General features: G+C 34.9%; 1 protein-coding gene across 7 annotated transcripts in view; it reads right to left on the bottom strand.

The window, feature by feature from the left end:
• The window catches only part of CACNA2D1 (calcium voltage-gated channel auxiliary subunit alpha2delta 1), a 612,754-nt gene that overhangs the window by 331,949 nt on the left and 263,150 nt on the right, over positions 1-17,655 (bottom strand). The window lies entirely within an intron of this gene.

The following is a 17,655-nucleotide window of genomic DNA, read 5'->3' as shown; positions in this document are numbered from 1 at the left end:
TAGAACAGTACCATAGTGCAATGGGAGAAGGTGGCCTGGTCTAATGAATCATGTTACTTTTACATCATGTGTACAGCTGGTTGTGTGTGGGTTGTTTACCTGGAAAAGAAATGCCAACAGGAAGTACTATGGGAAGAAGGCAAGCTGGTGGAGGTAGTGTGATGCTGTGGGCAATGTTCTGCTGAGAGACTGGGGTTCCTGGCACTCATGTAGATGTTACTTTGACACGTACCACCTACCCATTTTAGAACAATAATTGGACTTTAGTCGTATGACTACAATACATACACTTCAATGAGATCTGTGTTTCATGAAAAATTTCTACAAACGTCAATTGTTGGCCACCAACAAAGGATTATAATGGATCATTTGTCACCCCCACAAGTCAATATAAAGTACTCTGATTTAATGAAACCGCCTTAGGTACTGTAAAATGATATACATATAACAAGATCAGTACCATCCATGTATTTACATAAGGACTGCATATATGCTATAAGAACAAGCCTACTAGTATACTGATGAGTGATTGCAAAGCAGTGTTAGCTGAAGTACAATTACGCAGCCACATGTTATGTGCAAACATTTTAGGATCCTCCTTTTAGACAATAACATCCCACAGTCGAGACTATTGAACAGCTTGCTAAATCATTAGTTTGTTGAATAGGAAGCAGTTCATCCCCACTGTTTTAGGCTGTTTTAAGGGAAAGAAAAAATCAATGCACGATTTTATGGATGTTTACTATATTTGTACTGTAGGGAAGGACATGGTGACCTTTTAAATCCTTCACATAACAACTGAGATTTATTTGTTGTTCGAGTTTTCAATTTAATATAAAAACTAAAGTAAATAAACATGCATACATTTAACATGAATATATACAGTAAACATACTCATATCCTATTAGTATTGTGACAGACATTGAAATAGCTATAAGTTAAGTATGTGGCATAAATGAATATACAATAAAAATATTTAAATAGAACACTAAGAAATCAAGATTAGCAAGGGCAGTCATATATAGAGAGATTGCTAATTTCTCAACACACACATTATTTTATAATTTAGCAAGAATATAGATAAATATTCTATGTATAAATTTACTAATAAGAATAGATTATTGTACATTATTCTTAACACAATGTATTTTAGAGTGAACATGTAATCCCTTAATAAAACCACATTTCTCTCTGTAAATTATCAAATAAGAGGTTGACTACTGGTTATGTGCTGTTAACACAAAGTACCTTTGTAATTTTTAGTGTATTACACTGCCTATTAAAAGTTATGTTTCACCTATTAGAATGCCTCTTAATTTACTTCCTCCATGATTTGCATTAAAGTTCAATAATGGAGGAGACAAAAAAATGGCATGTATAAATTTAATTTAGAGGTAAATTTGAAAGGATCTATACTTATTGTATTGTGCTGTTGCCCCCATTAAACTTGCCTACACATATGCACACAAAAAGTTGCCTTAGAAGACATAGGGCCTGAGTCATTAAGGAGAGTAAAGCATAAAAAAGGAGTAACTTTGCACCTGGGCAAAACCATGTTGCATTGGAGGGGGAGCTAAATTTAAATTGTGGGGACATATTTATAGTTGGGGTAGGGCATGTCCTAGATCAGCTTTAAATTTCAGTGTAAAAATAAAGCTATCAAGTATTTGTGTGCTAGATGAAAAAGCAACCAGTATTTAACTTATATGCAAAATAATAAACTAATTTGCACCTCTTGCATTGTAATATGGTTCATACCAGAGAACATTTACTACTTTTTTCTGTCTTACTTTCCTTAATGACTCAGGTCCATACTGTCTAATGCTCTAGGTATAAGTTTTTCTAGCCCCAACCATTTTATCTCATAATTGTGTGTAACCAATTTTGAAGAATGAATACAGTAAGTGCTCTGATCCTTGGCAGAAATACCTAAAAGAAAACAAAAACAAAAATATATAAGGAAATAATGGATGGTTTGATTATACTCAATGAGTTCAGAACTCAAATATACAGATACTATTCACAGGAATGTTTACACAATCACTTGTGTAGTATAGAATAATACATTATAGGTAACATGTCCACTTGCAGATCAGTTTACATTTTAAGTTTGTCCATGTGCATTTTATTGTTAAAGAAGAATTGTTGGACAAACCATGTTACAATGCAAGGAATGCAAATTAATTTATTATTTTGCACATAAATACTGGCTGTTGTTTCATGCAGCACACAAATACTTGATAGCTTTATTTTTACGCTGAAAATTAAAGTTGATCTAAGACATGCCCTATCCCAACTTTATAAATCTGTCCCCATATTTTAAATTTACATCCCCCTCCAATCTAACATGGTTTTGCCCAGGTTTCAAAGTTACTCCTTTTATATACTTTGCTCTCCTTAATGACTCAGGCTCATTGTGTTCAAGTCTACGGATATAAATACCCATATTGAAGATTTTGTCAAACCATTCTTATGTCCAGATGAACTGGAAGGTGCATAATGTTATCAGATTACTAAAATATCAACATTGAATAAAACTATTCATCTTAAAATATGGCAACTTCTCTCCCTTTATCTCATTCCCAGCCCAAGGGCCACTGAGAGCTGTCCCTTGATAAGACACAACAAAAACAAATCAAATACAATCCGTTCCATTAAATACTGCTCTCTCTTCATATAGATTTTTTAAAAATAAAACCCAGACACCTAGACATTTCAGCCTGCTATGCTATGTTAATCTACAATGCTTTTGTCTATCCCAGTCACACATACAGTTTTCCCTTGAGAACTAAACATCACAAGCTAAAAAGTGTTGTATATCTTGTGCACATTAACCTATGAGTAGCATTCTAGTTCTTAGAATTTTGAAGTGCGAAATAGCTGTACATACTATACCCTGTCAACAAAAATAAGCACCAGTTTACTGTCAAAGACTTTTGCTGTTTAAATAAAAACAAAAACATTTATTGTGTTATAGAACCCTGATAGATGTGCAATATGTTTTATTGGGAATTGCCTTTTTGGGGTCCCAGAACAAAGACACTCTGGGGTTTTAAAGCTTAAACAAAAGGTTGAGCACCAATGCTAGAATAGGCTTAGGGAACCAGTGGCTCTCCTGCTTTGTGGAACTAAATATCCTTTCATCACCTGCCTGTATTTCTAACATACACAACACTGCTCTATTCTGTAATTATTTGCAAAAACAGTAGCCATTTTCTTATTAACAATGTGTGATGCATATCATAGCTTTTCAAACACCTAAAACACAGGTACATTTGTATAATTATGAAAACAAAAATCAATATTTTGACTATTTCAACAATTTGGGACAAGGCGTCAAGATGCTAATTCATATAGTGTACTGTTAAGCTTCTATAACATTCGTTATATATAATACGCGTTATGACTGTACCTATATTAAATATTTCATTATTTGCGCATGTAGCTTTGTGGAAAGAAATATGTCCTACTTTTATGTAGAAGAATCCTACATTCCTGTGGCTACACACAGCAAAAAATAGAGTATGGTTTATTTTTTTAATGGAGTGTATTACTTGCATTTTGAAAAATTCTTCTACATCTTTCAAGGCAATTTGGTCTGTATGATTTTGTCATAAAAATATTCTACCTTCATTGGGGTGGAGACTAAGGGCCTGAGTCATTAAGGACATACTTGCCTACTTTGGGCAACTTCTTTCCGGAAGAGGGGCGTGACTGGAGGGTGGGAGGGGACAAAAAGTCCTTTCCGTTGCGGGGGGCTTTGCCAAAATGATGCATTTAGCCACGCCCCCTGCAATGGAAATGACTTTTTGTCACGGGGCAGGGCCAAAATGACGCAATTCACCGCGAATCGCATCATTGTGAGACGGCAGTAGCGGGATGCGGGAGATTCGCCTGCTCTCCCGGGAGTCCGTGAGACTGACCCGAATTTCGGGAGTCTCCCAGACATTTCAGGAGAGTTGGCAAGTATGATTAAGGAAAATAAGGCAAAAAAGTAAATGAGTAAATGTTCTCCAGGACAAATCATGTTACAATGCAAGGGGTTCAAATTAGATTATTATTCTGTAGATAAGTTAAATAAAGCCTGTTTTTACATCTAACAGACAAATACTTGCTAGGTGTTTATTTTTACACTGAAATTTAAAGTTGATCTAGGACATGCCCTACCCTAACTATAAATCTGTCCCCACATTTTAAATTTACCTCCCCCTCCAATGCAACATGGTTTTGCCCAGGTGCAAAGTTACTCCTTTTTTATGCTTTGCTCTCCTTAATGACTCAGGCCAAGTGTACCACAGTGTATCATCACTAAGTTAAATGCTCATAGATCAGGAGATATTCTTCAGGTGGGTACAATACCAATAAACAGGTTCAAACAGAAACATGTAGAATACATTGGAGGCCAAGGTAAAGCATAAAATCAGATTTGGCTGCAATTAACTCGCATAAGAGTACCTAGATTTCTGCTAAAGTTCAAAGGTCTATGGAGTAATGTAAGGGCATTTGTGGGGAAGCAGAACTTTGCACAGGACAAGACGAGGAGTTCGGCATAATGAAGGAGTTTCTTGCTAATTGTAAAAAAGGTGCACCAATACACAGATTTGCCGAAAAGTTCAAAATTAGATTTCGTTTTGCTGAACAAGATTATAGAAACTAAATAAAGTGGGTTTTTTTGCGCTCCACAATCCTAGATGCACTTCTAGTTTGCGGAGCAGTCTCCTGAGATCAAAGTGTAGAGATGCATCTTGATCTGCGCTGGATAGACTATTTAGATGCAAAAGTGCAATACCAAGGTGTTCGGCAGTTTGCATCCAGTATGCTACCTAAATGATGCCCATTATGTGACCAAATTGACACCAATCAGTCTAAATAACTTGACTCTGAAAAGGACAATTCCACTTTTAGTATACTTTTTATACAATGGATTTACCCCTCTTAAGCAGATGTAAAATGGGGGACCCTGTAGCATGTGGAGCCCACTCTCCATCCCATTCACTTTACCAGGTTGACCATCTGAAGTGGCATTATGACATGATATGGGGCAAACCCATCATATTACAACCAACTCTGCACATTCCCACAGAGGTCTCCACAGTGTACAAAAAGGTAGTCCCAAGATCGTGACTCCTAACAAGCTAAATGGTATATTAGTGACTAGATCACTTTATTGCAAAGCTTTGCTTTCATTTGTAAGGTGCCACAGTGCTCTGCAGCTCCGTATAATGTTGAAAACAAGACATACATAAAATAGGAACAGAGAGGTTACATTCTACAGCTGAAACAAGGGGAACGAGTGTGGCTGAGAGTGGAAATAGAGACAATTGTGAGGATTCCTTACTGTGGGTAGTATTGGTGGGAGTAGAGTAAATTCTAATGAAATTATGGGTTTTCAGAGGGCATTTAAAGAATTGAAGGGTGTGGGAGATTGTGTCCGGGCGTGGTTGGGGATGCAATAAGTGGGTAGCAGCATGTGAGAAGTTTTGTAGGTGGGAATGAAAGGTGGTAACCGGGGATAATGTGATGTGCAGCTCAGAGGTAGATTTAATAGGTCGAGAGATGAAATTTGAGATGTATATAGGGGGGGCTTTTTAAGTAAGGATTAGTCATTTGAATTTGATATATTTTGTATCTTAAAAAATAAACTCCATCCAGGTAAAATTTAAGTAGTAAACCCCCACCCCTAATTCCTGGATCTCTGCCATTCAGGAGATGCTCAGACCCCAGCACAAGTTAAATGGTTCATTTTCCTGGTGCCAGTGGCAGGAGAAAATTGAATTATACACTTGTGCCTATAACACCCGAGTGAACAGCTGCTGTTTTCCTATACAACGTGATTTCTCAAAACACATTCTAATAAATAATGAACTGGTGAAAATTAAGTTGTGCCTTGGTTATTTTATACAGCCCTTCTAGGTTATAAAACCTCCCTTGTTATGCTTTCCATACTGAAGAGAGATAACAGATGGTTAGTTGCTGTGTGTTAATAACATTCATTGTTATATTTCTTTCACCAAAAGAATCAAGGAATCATTAAGATTTTTTTCATTAATGCTTTTGGTATCCTAGCAAACAATTTCTTTTCTATGTAAATTATCTTATCTTCTTGACAATCTGCCAGTTTCCAAACATGTAACAAAGCTTGGAAATGTACATTCAGTCTCCGATAAGATAAAGCTGTATTTTTCTATTTTTTGCCATTACACAAATGAAAAAGACGAATTTTGAAGAAATAAACAGTCACATTTTCTTAAATGAAGCCAAAAAAAAAAGAAAAATTAAAAATTTCTTCCTACAAATTGGGCAGACAAGAAGGTTCAATTATGGACAATGAAGTCAAAGCTGACTTTAAAGAAGAACTCTAGCCACATGTAAAAATGTGATCTAATTCCCTCCCTCTCTAGAATGGCGGGTATCCAGTGTTTGTGAGATGCTCAACTCAGGTGATTCATTAACAGTCATATTCTTCTAAAGCAGGAGCCAGGAGAATCTTGCATTTCAGTGTTCAACATTTATGGGGACATTTCCTTATTTATTGTATTAATTATGAAAATAACATAAGCACTAATGTAAGCTTTTTTAATGATAAAATAAAAAAAACGTTCACGCTCTTTTGGTACTTAGTTTAAAAGTTATTACTTCTGAAAATCAAGCAAGCATTCTATAAGTTTATTACATTTTCATTTGGAATCTATTGATGATATGCGATTTTGCCAGCGAGAACATTTATATGGCATCTTGTGCTTTATTGGGAAATGTAAATATGCAGATAAATAAGGTTCTCAAAGAAAATGTATTGCAATGTGTTTGACTAAACGTTTATTGAAGGATACAATGAGAATAACCATATTCATAAATGCACACATTTTCTCTTTTTACTGGCAGTAAAACAGATGGGTGTGATATAATTTCATGTAAGAGTAGGCATATTTGTATTAACCAATTTAAATGATTTAACAATTTATATTTTATTATTAATATTATTTTACTGTTACCATCTGCAAGTGACAATTTGCAAATATATGAAATAAAACAGAAGCACGTAGCCATGCATAATTATTGCACAAGCTTCCATTACTATGTGTTTCTATTCCTCATTCGTAGCCTTTGCTGAGGTATTTAACATTTTTGTGACAGGAAAAAAAAAAGCATTCAGAACTTTCATTTAAGAAGATAATTATTCTCTAACATATGTAAGAATCCTGGTTCACAACTACATAGGAAACTTCTGCGAGAAGCTATTTCTTAGATAACATTTACTATAGTCCTTAAAATATACTTTGGTGGCAGATTTAAGTTGTGTAGTCATCTCACTGATGTTTTGTTGTTAAGCAAAAGGTGTTTAATTAAAATGTCTATCACCTATTATAATCACTAGCTAGTTCAAGAAACCTAATTAACTCAAGGGCGAGCACAGGATTTTGATAGGGGAAATTCCAGCTTTGTCTTTCCCAAAAAATATGTATATTCTATGTATATAGATACTGACATAAAAACAGTAAATACAGTCAACTATATATATATATATATATATACCGGACAGCTGCAACATTAAAACCACCTGCCTAATATTGCACAGGACCTCAAGACCTCTGAAGGTGTCCTGTGGTATCTGGCGCCAGGACGTTAGCAGATCCTTTAAGTGCTGTAAGTTGAGAAGTGGGGCCTCCATGGCTCAGACTTCCCACAGATGCTCGATCAGATTGAGATCTGGGGAATTTGGAGGACAAGTCAACATCTTGAATTTTCTGGCATGTACTGCAAGCCATTCCTGAACAATTTTTGCAGTGTGGCAGGGTGCATTATCCTGCTGAAGGAGGGAATACCATTGCCATGAAGGGATGCATTTGGTCTGCAACAATGTTTAGGTAGGTGGTATGTGTCAAAGAAACATCCACATGAATGCCAGGACCCCAGGTTTCCCAGTAGTATATTGCCCACAGCATCACATTGACTGTTAACATGCCTTCTACCCATAGTGCATTCTGGTGCCATCTCTTCACAGGTAAACAATGCACATGGAACCGGCCATCCACATCATGCATTCAAAAACAGCCCATAGAAACAGTACTTATATATAACAGTCATCCAAAAAATAAAAAGTTAATACATGTATAAAAATGCTCAACATTACCAGCAGAAAATAGTATAGCAAAAAGCATATATACAATACTTGGGTGCATCTTTGATTCAACAGCCTCTGTACTTCCTAGTTGTCCAATCTCTTCAGTAAGTGGATGTGATAATTGTATGATTGTTTCAAAATTGATAGTTTTTAAGCTTTGGCAACAGATCAGGTTACAAAAATTAAATATTACAAAACATTAAACTTCTGAGCAGAATCACGTCGTTAACATGAAACACATTGGAAGTGAAATGGAAGAAAATATCATCATCATCATCATCACCATTTATTTATATAGCATCACTGATTCTGCAGCGCTGTACAGAGAACTCATTCACATCAGTCCCTGCTCCATTGGAGCTTACAGTCTAAATTCCCTAATATAGACACACACTCACACACAGACAGAGAGAGAGACTAGAGAGAGAGAGACTAGGGTCAATTTTTGATAGCAACCTATTAACCTACTAGTATGTTTTTGGAGTGTGGGAGGAAACCGAAGCACCTGGAGGAAACCCACGCAAACGCGGGGAGAACATACAAACTCCACACCAATAAGGTTAACCTGTATATTAATTTTCTGTGACAATTAACTAAAAGAAAGTAAGAAAATATTAAATTATAATTAAGCTAACTGTATTGAGGAAAAAAATGTATGTTACTTTTACCAAAAGTAAAAGTGCGTATCATTTTGCACCTATTGAAATGCCCTGGGCTCACATAATTATATGCCCTCATTCCTATTTTGAGATATGATCACTGAAAATTAATCTGCTCCTCTTGAAACAGTGAAAGATTATCCTACTACCACCGTAGGATATTACCCCACCCTTCGCTAAATTAAAGTTTTTATAGTTTACGCCATACTTGCCTAATTTTTGGGAGATCCCTGAGGAGATGTCCAAGAAGCTAGTGTGGGGGGGGGGGATCATGGCAAACCGATTTGCAACATCACGACCCAGTCCCCACTACACAGTCCCACAATTTGCATCATATTGCAGCAGTGGGGGTGAAGGGCATGAGTAGATGTTCAGGAGGATGGTTTACTCTGCTGAGAGTCCAGGATATTCTGGGAGAGTAGGCAAGTATGCTTCACATTAAAATACTACTTCAGGTGAGCCTCATTTATGTCAAATTTACCATGACAATGAGAGGACATTAGAACCTACTTTATTACATACTGATAGAGATTACGAATTTATCTGAAAAATTCTGAAAAAGCCTTTCCTGGCGTTTTCAGTTACAAACAAAAAAGGCAAAAATCTGATTGCTGACGAAAGTTTCCTGAGATCCTGTCCTCTGACACCCTTCCCTCTCCGCCACTTAAAATAAAAACAAGATAAACACCACATTATATGAAAACTTTCCTTTTTTCTGGCTTATTTATTCACTCTGAAAAACACCAATTTTTTGCATGTCAAAAATGAAAAGCAAAACATGGATAATAAACACCAAATTGGCTATATACTGTATATGAAAGAACATATATAGGTAAAGTGCTACAGAATTTACCTCTGCTATATGAATGTTGATGATATACATACATATGTAAAACTTGTCTTTAAATGCTTTTATTACATTTGTCAAAATGCTCCTAAAAAGGCAGTGTAACGATGCAAGATTTGATTTGGCCAAACCAGAATCTGGCTAGCAACCCATATGATGTGTCTGAATACAGAAGCAAATTCTGGATTTTATACATACCTAATGTTGCACTATACAGGTAAGTCAAAGCCTAACAACTTAAGTTCACAATCAAATATTATGGGGGTCATGTAAATCCATTTGCACCCAGAAAATTAGCAGTAAAAGATGTTGCATTATACAAGTAAGTCAAAATCTAACAAGTTTTCAATCAAATATTAAGGGGTGCTTGTAGATGCATTTGCACCCCAAGTTAGCATTAGAAGATGCAGGCATTATAAAGTGTATTTAAGTGTATATACTGAGTTGGATGCATCTCACAATATGTCTAGCTCTACAAAACTAGGGTATATACCTGTTTTTCTCAAGTGTTGCATAGAGAAAGTGTTCAGATGTAGCTGTAACAGTGTTAGTAGTAAATGTACAAATCGCATTATTCAATTTATACACAATATAATAATGTAATGAAGGGTTATATAAACAACAGAAAATGTGTCTGGACAGTATTATTAATAAATATTAAAATCACATTTACCATGTAAACTATAATGAAAGACAAACAAATATCATCATTTATTTATATATCTTCAGCAAATTCTGTAGCTCTTTAAAATTGGGGACAAACACACTAATTAAAACATTACTGGGTAATACAGACAAAGAGGTAAGACGGTACTGCTCATAAGCTTACAATCTATGGGACAATAGGAGTTGGATACATCAGGTTATGTCTACATATTGCATTTCGGTCCAGCCAGAGTGCAAAGGTAAAAAGCGATTTGCATGCTATATGATCCAGTCAAACAGCAATGTTGGTCAGGGGGTCAGAGGGTTGTCTTGTGTGAATTGTATAGAGGGTGGTAATAGGGTAATCTAATGAGGTTAAGAGAGTGGTTGAGGAAAATCATAAGCTTCCCTGAAGAGGTGGGTTTTCAGAGAATGCTTGAAGTTTCTAGACCAGAGGAAAGTCTTTTTGTGCGAGGGAAGAAATTCCACAGAGTGGGTGCAGCTCGAAAAAAGTCCTATAAACGGGAATGGGAGGAAGTAATGAGAGTGGAAGAGAGACGCAGATCTTGTGCAAAGCAGAGTTGTCTAATTGGGAGATATGTTGAGACAAGAGAGGAGATGTATGTTGGTGCAGCTTTGTTGGTGGCCTTGTAGGCAGAAGTATTTTACATTGGAATTGGCAAAAACAGGCAACCAATGTACAGATTGAGTGATTCAGCAGAGAAAGAATGATTTGCTAGGAAAACCAATCTAGCCTCTGCATGCAAAATAGATGGTAGGGGTGAGAGTCTGATTCGTGAAAGACCAGTAAAGAGGAAATTACAATAGTCAACATGGGAGATTATGAGTGCATGAATTAGAGCTTTTGCAGTGTCTTGTGTGAGATATGTGCGTATTTTGGAAATGTTTTTTAAATGTATGTAACATGATTTAAATATAGAGTCAATGTGGGGAGCAAAGGATAGTTCTGAGCCAAGGGTCACACCTAGGCAGCGATCTTGCGTTGTGGGATTTATGGTCATGTTGTCAAGAGAAATAGAGATGTCAGGTAGATAAATTCTGTTGGTGGGTGGAAATATTAACTCTGTTTTAATTAAAACTGTTTTTGAAAGCTTGAGTTTGAGTTGGTTAGAGGACATGCAAAAAAATGCAAAAAGACATGGCAGAAAGACAGTCAGTAACGAAGGACAACACAGATGGTGAGAGACCAGGAGAAGATAGATAAATTTGGGCATCATCTGCATAGAGATGATACTGAAATTCAGAGGAGCTTATTAGTTTTCCTAGAAGTGGTATAGACAGTAGACAGTGGTATAGACTGAGAACAGCAGAGGACCTAGTACTGAGCATTGAGGTACGCCAACTGATAAGGGAAGCGAAGCAGAGATGGAACCAGAGAAACTAAGACTGAAAGAGCGATTAGATGAGAAGAGAGCAGCCAACAGTGTCAAATGCAGCAAAGAGATCCAGGAGAATTAGGAAAGCAATGGCTTTTAATTTTAGCAGTGATCAAATCATTGACAACAATAGTCAACGCAGTCTAAAAACAAATACATATTACATTCAAGAAATAAAGTGAAATTAAATAAAATACAATCTGTTACTTTCCCCTTTAAAAATCCTTTGCTGCCACAGTTCAAATGGAAATTTCAATTAAGTATATATACATATATGCCCACATCTTCATATAATATAGTAGTTACACTAATTAATTAAATAATATCAGCTGTAGAAGTGAATCTCCAAACAATTAGTGCTGCATATTGTCATCAACATCATTGTGTCTTGTTGCACTCATAACAGATATGCCTCCTGGAAGGTGTGTATGTGTCTGTACACAGGTATACCTCAGTCAAAATGACATGAACCCGCCCTTACTATACTTGGCCTATAGATGCCTGCCCTTTCCATCCCCAATTCTGCCTCTTTAGACGTAAGGAGTCGCAAGCGTAAGATGTGACAAAACATGCATATGGACGTATGCGTACCTGGATTTCAGTGCTCATTTTCACATTGCAATGCTCTAAATGAACAGACTGAAAGTAACATCAGCCCACAGAACACCTATTATGGAATAGTTCTGTATGACATCCTTCAGGCAAACTGTCACTGAGAGCCACAGAAAGGAAGGCTGAAGAGAGGACATTTAAGCACATAGCTTTTCCTATTGCAGCTTAATTAAGGTAATGGATGACAGACCTTGGCGGAAGAATCTGATTATTTAGCAAAGTTTGACAGTAGCTGCTGCTGAAATGTTAAAAAAAAAAACCTTGCCATTACCAGTAATATGTGTATGTGATATTAAACCTAAGGCATATTCTTTGAAAATCTCAAGCTTGAAAAACTAGACGACTGCTTTTAAAGCTTGCTCCTTATTTCAAACATGCCTTAGCGTGTCGGTCCAATGAATATTTATTTACTGGGTTTTTTTTAATATTTAATATCCATTTCAAATGAGGTGCTTCTGGAGAAATAGAGTCTTTATTTAAAATTGCATATCTTCAGGTAATTCACTCCCATAAACGATAATAATAATAATAATAATAATAATAATAATAATAATAATAATAATAATAACAATAATAATAATAATAATAATAATGATAATACTAATAATGATAATAATAATAACAACAACAATAATAATAATAATAATAATAATAATAATAATAATAATAATAATAACAATAATAATAATAATGATAATAATAATAATAATGATAATAATAATGATAATAATAATAATATTAACATACATACACATGTACTTAGGTTAAAATAATTTGAGATTAAGTTTAAGGCGAAAGGTGTTTGGTGGATACAAACATATGTATGGTCATTGTGTTTCTTTGCATATCCAATGCTTATAATATGCAGGTTATTGTTACATTTATTGTATTGTATTACTAAGATAAACAACTCTGGTCTAGATTTCATGTATAACATTTTTAGAATAAAAGTTCCTTTGTTAAAAGCAATATTATTATTGGCAGTTTGAACATATGTTAGAAATTGAATTATAAAAAGCATTTAGTACACCTATACACAGTAAACATAGGCAACTGGTTAAAAAAAATAAATTGTGTCACAAGAAACAATCAATGTATTTTGACCTCCAAAAGTTATATAAAATCTAGTGCAACAAAATGTCACACAAAAGGTAACTGTGACGGCAGAGAGATAATATTCCTAATGTGTTTTTACGCCACATAAGACAGAGGTCTATTGGTAGCAAGAAAATAGTTGAATGGAAGAAAGACCAATTTCAACTCATTCTATTTGTTAATTTCACTTTTTGGATGAAATAACAATTCAACAGATTACTATTACTGATATGAAAGCTGGTGGGATATTTTCTAGGTTTGACCAATATTCATTAGAATGAAGTCTATTTAATCACTAGGATCTGAATACTGGTTCAGACAACTATATTATTGCCTCTACTGTGTAGTTATGGATCCACAGTAAGCGTTTCTTTCCGACCTTGACTATGAGGTAACAACATCCAGAAAAAGATATTTCAAAGGTTATAATTAATATTTAAGGAACCAAATTCACCATGCAAAATGGTCATATGCAATGTAATTATTGTTAAGATAATAAAGCAATACTAATTGAAGATTAATTGAGCCAAATGCATATCAAATCATTTATTTGTATAACATTATGGTACGTAATTCCCATATATCTTGGGTAACTTTTGCCATATGAAAACTAACAGTTAGAGCTCATTGGCAATGGGAGTTCTTAGCAGAGTTAGCCTTGTGCTGTTAGTTATGGTTTATTTTTTACCAAGATGCGGATCTATACTACCAGAAGATGATACAAGTGGTGCCATCCTAGTTCTAGATGCCCAATAACAAGGTTAAAAAATGGCATTGTAGGGGTGTTTTTATTTAAAATAAATATATTTTTAAAACAGTGTCTAAGTATTATTTCTATTATTCCCTGGTGCACTACAGATCCCAGCAGGCCATGAGTGCCAGTGGTTCAACAAGTACCAGCATGCCCTGGCAGCAATGAGTATGCTGGAAATTATAGTACTACAACCGCAAGCATGCCCACACACTTAATGGTGCCCTGTACATGCTGGGACCTGTAGTTCATCATGGACAAATTGCTTATTTAAATTTATTTTTGCTAATTATCATCTTCACCATCATCATCATCATCATCAACATTTACTGTATTTCATTGATTCTAAGACACCATCGATTGTAAGGCGCATACTAATTTCAGTACCACCAACAGAGAAGAAGCTTTGATTATATGGAATTGCGATCATTTCTCCAACAACGAACATTTACCTCACTAATCTCAAATGTCAACTTGCAGCTCTATTTCCATATTCTTCTGCATACAATAACTTTTTGTTTCAATGTGACTTCGTAGTGCAATCTTTCTGACAACATTTTCATTGCAGTAAGGAATCAAAATGAATGAATTACAGCTCCACACTTGCAAAGAGCACCACTGTAATAAGAGGGCAGGGTGAAGCAACAAACTCTTCTGTCTGCTATATCTAAGACGCACCTGCGATTCTAAGACACACCAATGATTCTAAGAAGCACCCCAGTTTTAGTGATTTTTATATGGGAAAAAAGGTGCATCTTAGAATCAAAGCAATAGGGTATTTATATAGCGCCAGAAAATTCAATAGCGTTTTACAATTGGGGACAAACACAGCAATAAAAAATACTGGGCAATACAGTCAAAGAAATAAGACCATGCTTGCAAGCTTACAATCTATGTGATTATCCATAATTATCCCACTCTCACTGTTCCAGGGGTGAGGGAATAACCCTAATGCTATTCAGCACTGGGCTGGTTAAAACAAGGGGTCCTGCAGGACACAATCCCCATACATAATCCATCCCTGTGCTGACTGACCTAGGGCTGGTTGTCACTATGGTAGGTGACCCCACAGTGCAGTTTCCCTCCTATAGTGCCACCAGCCAGGCTAGCATAAGCTAGTGGTGCTACTGGTAATTGCGTGAGGGTCCTTCTCTATTTGTCCCCACCCTAATTTTTTCCAGTACCATGGACATGCTGTGTTGTGCGGTAGGGGCATTTAAAGAAAAACAAATATTTATTGCTACTAATGTAGCACACATTTTAAGCACATTGTGTGAAAATAGATACATTTTGCATACTATTTTTGTTTTATAGTTGATACATGCGGCTGGGAATACATGAAAAAGTACAGAATGCAAGTGCCTAGCAAGCATAAATTGCATCCATTTCTACATACTACCCTCAGTGACTAATAATGGAACCGAATTGGTTTTATTTTTTATATACTGTATATATATATATATATACTGTATATATATATATATATATATATATATATATATATATATATATATATATATATATATATAATATTATGCATATATCTATATATATATATATTATGCCACATATATATATATATATATATATCTATATATATATTATGCCACATATATATATATATATATATATATATATATATATTATGCCACATATGTATATATATATATATATATATATATATATATATATATATACACACATATATATATATATATATATATATCTATGTATATATATACATATATATATGGATAGATAGCATTATATATATATATATATATATATATATATATATAGCATAATATATTTATATATTTATATATAGCATAACAAAACAAAAATTCTGACTCCGTCTGCCACAAGTCACATGAATACAGGCACCAAGTGTAGTATTATGAAAAATTAGAAAATATGAAGGTGGTTCAAGGATATATTGTGAACTGCAGCTTTTCATGCCAGGAATGCTTTAATAAATCTGGGCTTCATGATCCACTTACATTTAGCATACTGCCTTTCAAAAGATTTATGGTAGAGATTTCTGGCAGAGTGTTATTAAGATGTCCTAAAAGTCTCAAGAGGGCAATCCATCATGGCTCAATATATGGAATGAATAACGGACATCTATAATAGGCTCAGATGACAGAGAGGAAGTGAGTGGCAGACAGACGGAGGTTAGTGACTTGCTGCAGTGATGGCTGATGTTGTATACCCATACTGTCAATCAAACAGCACAGTTAAAGCACTGCATGAATATCAAATACATGCATTTTTGTTATTAACTATACCTTTTAAAAGTGCTGAAATAAACAGTCCTGACACTTACATAATGATTAAGTAATGCTAAATATAGCCATTTCATAACTGCAGGAGGGAAGGGGTGTAAAAAGTAGAAACATATATTGGTTTATTGATCATGAGTGAGGCTGACTGGCTGTCAGTAAATATGCCAAAATGACTTAAACCAGAAATGTTTTATTTATGATCCTCAGGGGCATAACAACAGACAAAGAGCCATAATTGCCAGAAAAACAGGTGTTTATTCATTATTGCATCGCCCAATAGATGGAAGGTCTTACCGCCAGCACAAGCATTGTTATAGCTGCCAATAACTGCTGCTTTTTTGCATAAGGAAGTCTATTTAATAAGTATCACGGTGCATTTACCACCATAATAGATGCTCCACTATCGTCAAGTTAGGCTAATGATTACACATCACAATCAAAAAAAATAATATTTATTCTCAGAACAAAAGCACTTTTTTAAATGCAATCATATTTTCAAATATTATTTTTACATTTTCAAATAATTTTTATCTATTTTTAGACTCCCCCCTATAAGTTGAACTGAACCTTAAAACTGGGCTTTCAGTGCCATTGTGCATGTGCGAGCCAGCAGGATGCAACGACTGACCTGGTGTAGCGGTAAGTTAAGCCTCACCACTCCAGACCAGTGTTGATCAGCTGCCTTTGCCAAATTTTATTCATAACTGCCAGCTCTAATTGATTTATTTTATCACCACAATAAGCATCAAAAAACATCAGATGTATCGCCACAATAGAGCTCTTAATAATACATATAGGCCCTTTAGTTACAACATAATACCTTCAGTGAATACAACCCTTACTAGATCCCAAAGTCTGGTTTGCGACATTTTCACCACTATGATTAAAATAAAAAAAAATAAAAAAAACTAAACAATTTAATAATCAAATAAAGGTTTAAGGCGTGGTTTCAATTTTAACTATGTAAATAAAATAGAATTATTTATTTCTGCAAATAATGTTAAGCATAAGAAAAATATAATTTTTACAATCTCTAACTTTAGTTAATTCTATGCATTATGTACGAGCAATACAAATGCAGTAAGTGATATTGAAAAAGCTTTTAAGAAATTACTTCTTAGCTATTCCTTGGCTATTCCTTTCTTGTCAACTGTGATAATTAAATGATGTGACAGAAGAGGTGACTTTACTCAGGCAACTGTTTAAAACCATTAAAAAAATTAAATAAAAATGTGCTGAACC

Source organism: Mixophyes fleayi, chromosome 4 (assembly GCF_038048845.1).
Source record: "Mixophyes fleayi isolate aMixFle1 chromosome 4, aMixFle1.hap1, whole genome shotgun sequence".
NCBI lineage: Eukaryota > Metazoa > Chordata > Amphibia > Anura > Limnodynastidae > Mixophyes > Mixophyes fleayi.
The sequence above is the reverse complement of the archived record's forward strand: the minus strand, read 5'-3'. Positions and strand labels throughout refer to the sequence as shown.